The sequence below is a fragment of the Pezoporus wallicus genome, unplaced genomic scaffold (assembly GCF_028554395.1).
Source record: "Pezoporus wallicus isolate ANWC-B61680 ecotype Strahan unplaced genomic scaffold, APGP_CSIRO_Pwel_v1 contig_8837, whole genome shotgun sequence".
NCBI lineage: Eukaryota > Metazoa > Chordata > Aves > Psittaciformes > Psittacidae > Pezoporus > Pezoporus wallicus.
This window is the reverse complement of record NW_026636730.1, coordinates 2,509,644-2,515,643: the sequence shown is the minus strand read 5'-3', so window position 1 is coordinate 2,515,643 and position 6,000 is coordinate 2,509,644.

The window sequence follows — 6,000 nt, the reverse complement described above, 5'->3', positions numbered from 1 at the left end:
GCACATCCCCGTGGATAGGGTCCATGATATCACATCCGTGTCCTCAGCAGCTGACAGTAAAGGAATTGCTGCTTCCCTGGTGTGTGGGTCTCTGAGGAATGTGAACTAGAAGCCTTGAGCAGTAAAACCCTGGGGAGACCTGAGGCCTTTGGGAATGCTTCAGTGGATTGTGTTGCTTTGTGGTGCTGGCTCCAGCTGGGAGGGAGCATTGGTGTAGGTGAGCACTGGTGGGTTGGCTCTTGGTGGACAGGGCTTGGGCATCATCAGGGCTTTATCCCTGTGCCCCTAGGCAAGTGGAAGGATGGGTTGATGAGAAACTTATAGTTCAAGCAGGACAAGTGTCAGGTCTTGCCCCTTGATAAGCAGAATCCCAGAGTGCAGCACAGGCTGGGATATGCCTAGATGGGAGCAGCTGTGGAAAGGGATGTGGTGGACACAAGCTCCATAGGAGTGACCAGTGTGTGGCTGCAGCAATGAATGCCAACAGGATGCTCGGAAGCATGAACAAGGGCATCACCAGCAGGGATGAAGATGCCATTGTCCCACTCTGCTCAGCACTGGTTAGGCCACACTGGGAATGCTGGGTTCAGTTTTGGTCCCTGCTGTACAAAGATGTGGATGGGCTGGAGAGGGGCCGGAGAAGGGCCACAAAGATGATCCAAGGGCTGGGAAGTGTGCGAGGAAAGGCTGAGAGAGTGGGACTGTTCAGCCTGGAGAAGAGAAGGCTCAGGGGAGACTTTGTCACCATGTGCCAGTGTTTAAAGGGTGGTTGCAAAGAACACGGAGACTCCCTCTGTACAAGGAGTCCCATGGGAAAGCCAAGGGGTGACGGGCGCAAGTTACTGCTGGGGAGATTCCAACTGGACACAAGAGGAAAATCTTTCACACTGGGAACAGCTAGAGATGGAATAATCTCCGCAGGGAATGGTGACTCCCCAGCGTTGGACACTTAAGACTGGGCTGCACAGGGTGCTGGGCCATCTATCATGTTGGCCAAGAAAGGTTGGACCAGATGATCCTTCAAGTCATTTCCACTGGGATTCATGGATTTTGGGATGCAAACAGGTTGGGATGCAGGAGCCTGGGAGGGGGCTGCCCAGAGAGCTTGGTTCTGCCTAATGAGGTGCTTTGCAACAGAACCTGGGCTAGAGGAGGAGCAGCAGCGTGGGTTTGACTTCCAAGGCCTTGGCTTTTGAGCCTGGCTGAGCATCCCCATGCTGTGGGAGGAGGTCGGTGCTTGTCCTTGCCTTGCTCGTGGTTGCTTCATGCTCTTATGTGGGAGTGCTTGAAGGAGCTGTTGTAACTGTCTTTAGGTTAAACTCTGTGTTTTCCTGCTCTTCCTCTTCTCTCCCTGTCTGGCAACACAGAGGAGCAAGCAGGGGCTGTGTGAATACTCCATCAGCCACCACATGGATGCAGATCCTGGTTTATTACACCTGGGAAGCTCCTGGTACTTTTTCTTGGTGCTTTCTTCTTTGGGACAGAGGAATGGTTTCTGTCTGTGTCTCACTCAGGCTTGATAACATTAGCACAGAGCTGCTCATTTGGTGCATGAGGTGTGTGGAAATCACTTCACAGATGCTTGTACCCAGAGCCTGGGTACTGACAGCAAGTCCAGCTGGGTGCAAAGAGGGTGAGCATTGAGTTTTGTAGCCAGGCACTGAGCCGCATGTGATTTAACAGCCTCCTTCTACCAGGGGTCTGCTGCAGCTCCAGGAATCTCTTTCTTGCTTTTGCCAAAGAGGAAAATCAGCAGGAGTGAGTTCCAGGCAGCACTTGAGCTCTCTGCGGTCCTGGTTTTGAATCTGCTCTGTTGATGTCCTGGTTTTACCTGGGACAGAGTTAATGTTGTCCCCAGTCACCAGTGCAGGGCTGTGGTTTGGCTCCAGTCTGACAGTAACGTTGATAACAGTGGGTCAGAGCAAGGCCACGAGCTGCTGTGAGGGCTGGAGCAGCTCTGCTCTGGAGCCAGGCTGAGAGAGCTGGGCTGGGGCAGCCTGGAGAAGAGAAGGCTCCTGAAGGGGAGACCTGAGAGCAGCTCCAGTGCCTGAAGGGGCTGCAGGAAAGCTGGAGAGGGGCTTGGGACAAGGGATGTAGGGACAGGCCAAGGGGAATGGCTTTAACCTGCCAGAGGGGAGACTGAGATGAGCTCTCAGGCAGAAGCTCTTCCCTGTGAGGGTGCTGAGGCGCTGGCACAGGGTGCCCAGAGAAGCTGTGGCTGCCCCATCCCTGGCAGTGCTCAAGGGCAGGTTGGACACAGGGGCTTGGAGCAAGCTGCTCCAGTGGAAGGGGTCCCTGCCCGTGGCAGGGGTTGGAGCTGGAGGAGCGTTAAGGCCCCTTCCAACCCAAACCAGTCTGGGATTCCATGATTCTGAGTTCCCAGTGTGCTAGACTGAAATGCAGGCTGAATGCTCTGTGATTAGCACATGGCCTCAAAATTCAGTGCCATTTCTAGGCTCAAGCCAGCAGAAAATGGTCCTTTCAGTGGCCGTGCCAGACTCTCTGCAGATAAAGGCTTCCCTTGTCACTGCGGAAGCAGCTTCCGCATTCCCACCAGCTCTGTGTGCCAAACCTGGGCCTTAAGCCCCATTTTGTGTGTTTTTAACTGATTTCCCTATTACTCTGCTGACGTGGAGGTGCTGCTGATAGACAAGCATTGAGCTGGCCTCGGGATGGAGGTGCCTGTTTCTTTCCCCTTCACCACTAAGAACTCGCTGCTATTGCAGGTCAGAGCTGCGTTTCCTCTCTCTCCTTGCAGAACTTCTTGTGTTTGCTTCAGCTCTGCTGCCTGTGACTGTCACATCCGGGACTCCCAGGAGCGAGGAGCTTTGAACTTCTGTTTCTTGGCCTTGCTGCTCCCTGACACAGCTCCTCAGTGCTGTCAGCTTGTGTTGTGGTTGTAACTCGGGACCACACAGCCGCTGGCTCACCCCCCCCCCCCCATCTCCTGGAGGGATGAGGGGGAGAATGGAAAGAACGTAACCCCCACGTGTTGAGATAAGAACAGCCCAGTAATTAAGGTATAACACAAACCACTGCTGCTACCACCAATAATAATAATAATGATAAGGGAAATAACAAGGGAAGAGAATACAACCGCTTGTCACCCACCAACCAATACCCAGCCCGACCCGAGCAGTGATCTAACCCTTCCGGGTAACTGCCCCCAGTTTATATCCTGGGCATGACGTGCTGTGGTATGGAATACCCCTTTGGTCAGTTTGGGTCAGGTCCTGTCTCTGCTTCCTCCTGGCTTCCCCTCCTCCCTGGCAGAGCACAAGGCTCACAAAGTCCTTGGTCAGGCTAAACGTTACTGAGCAGCAGCTAAAACCATCGGTGTTATCAGCACTGTTCCCAGACTGAAAGTCAAAACCACAGCACTGCACCAGCTACTAAGGAGGAGAAAAAAATGACTGCTGCTGCTGAACCCAGGAGAGCATCCTGTCACCATCCGTCAACACCTCCTCCTTGTGTTCTGTACTCTTCAGGGTTCTTTTTTTACCATTCTCAGTTGGGTTTTCTCCCATTGAATCCTTGAGCAGCAAATGGCACATCCCTGCTCATCATCCTCCCACCCCTGCCCTGGGTTTAACTCTGCAGCCTCCACAGCTGTTCCCTGCAGCTCTTGCTGTTCCATAGCAGCCTAGCTGTGGAACACGGTTATGTTGGATCCTTCAGCTACAGGCAGCTGGGCCCCTGGGAAGGGAGGATTAAAAGTCAGGTTAAAACTTAAAAAGGGGAAGTTTAGGTTGGATATAAGAAGGAAATTCTTTCCTGTTAGGGTGGTGAGGCACTGGAATGGGTTGCCCAGGGAGGCTGTGAGTGCTCCATCCCTGGCAGTGTTCAAGGCCAGGTTGGACAAGGCCTTGGGTGATATGATTTAGCGTAAGGTGTCCCTGCCCATGGCAGGGGGGATGGAACTGGATGATCTTAAGGTCCTTTCCAACCCTAATGATTCTATGATTCTAGGATGGTTAAAAGGAGAGGGTGAAAGCATATTCCAGCTGTATCCTTAAACCAGGAAGTGGGCAGCACCATCCTGTACTCCCAGTGTGAGCAGATGCAGTTGTTGGGGCTCTCCAGTGTGTGAGCAGGTACCAGAGCTTCTCATTTCACAGAACCATCACAGAGTGGTTTTGATTGAAGGCACCTTAAAGCTGATCCAGCTCCAGCCCTCATGTTCTGTCCTTACAGGCCCTTGTCCCAAGCTCCTCTCCAGCTTTCCTGCAGCCCCTTTAGGCACTGGAGCTGCTCTCAGGTCTCCCCTTCAGGAGCCTTCTCTTCTCCAGGCTGCCCCAGCCCAGCTCTCTCAGCCTGGCTCCAGAGCAGAGCTGCTCCAGCCCTTGCAGCAGCTCCATGGCCTCACTCAAACAGCTCCACATCCTTCTTTATCCACCTCTATTGGGAAGCTTGGGAAAACAGACTGATGGAGTTGAAGGGAAGCAACAAGTGCATTGTTTGGCCTTTCTGGGATCCTCTGAAGGTTCAAGACTGCTGTTTCCAGAGGTGGTGTCAGCACAGCCCTGTCTGGGAATTCCCTGGTTTTCATTCACATCCAATGAAGCATCAGCAAGTGCTGGGTCCCTGCTGCAGGAGGAGGCAGCTTCAGTGCAGCAGGAAGAGCAGCTTGAGGGATCCCAGGCCCACCCCAAACAAAGCCTCTGCTGAAGAGGAAGGCGAGAGCCTGGCCTGGAACATCCCGAGCATTGTTCCCCTTTCAGGTGTCACTTCCAGCCTTTCTTCTGCAAAGGTCAGCCCTGAGCTGGTGAAGGCTTCACGGGATGGATGTCAGGAGAGTACTGAGATCACACAACTTCCATGGGGATTCATGCAGTTTGGTCTCTGTTTCCTGTGACTTCAGATGCAGGTGGGGCCAGGCTAGGAGGAAACTAAAGCCTTAGATACGCTCAGTACATTTGTGTTGTGGTGGGGCTGAGTGAAGTCCTCAGGGTTTCACTGCTGATGGGTTTGGAATTGTGAAGGCCTGTACAGCGCAGGGTGGATGCCTTAAGACCTTCTCCTCAAGGCTGCTTTGTACTTGTGTTTGGAATTCCTGCAGGATCCAGCCTTTTGTTCATAGAAATCACAAATCTGTCTTAGGGATTTCTTCAGTTATTAATACTGATAGAGATCCTACGCCTTTAGCTTGAGAGGAATTCTTGTTCTCAGTTCTCCTGATCCGGGAGGGTGGTTTGAAACACTGGTGCCGCATCTCTGCCGCATTCAACTGGAGAGATTGGGTTTGGTGTGTGTCTAACAACATTGCAGTGCCTGAGCAGGTGGCTCTGGTGGTCCTGTTGCTTCTGAGGCTTGTGGCTTCAGGACTTATGAGGAAGTACATGAACCTGCAGCAATGTCTGTAGCATCAGTTGTTAGTTACTGGTGGGTACAGGAGGTTGGAGCTCTGTTCTCCTGAGTAAGGCTGTTTTATGGCTTTAGTATCAAAAATAGATGGTTTTGAGTCTTTATGGTGTCTTGTGGCTAAGCCTGTTGTGGTTTAAGCCCAGGCAGCCGCTGAGCCCCACTCAGCCACTCACTCATTCCCGCTTGGTGGGATGGGGAGAGAATGGAAAGGGTTAAAGTGGGAAAACACATGGGTTGGGATAAAGCCAGTGTAAGAGGTAAAGCAGAACAAGGAATTCATTCACCACAGCCATGGTCAGGTGGGTGTTGAGCCATCCCCAGGGCAGCAGGGCTTAGTGGTGACTTGGGAAGACAAACCACTCCAAGCATCCTCCCTTTCTTCCTTCTTCACCCAGCTTTGCATGCTGAGCATGATACCCCATGGTCTGGGGTATCCCCTGGTCACTTGGGTGTCCATATTGTGTCCCCCCAGAATCCTTGTGGTTCCAGAGAGAAGAGATGAGGGGCAGTGAAGGCCTTGACTGTGTGTAGGCACAGCGCAGCGATAAGGAAAACATCTCTGTTATCAACACGGTTTCCAGCCCAGCTCCAGAGCTGCTGCTGTGGAGGAAGTTAACTCTGCCCCAGCCAAACCAT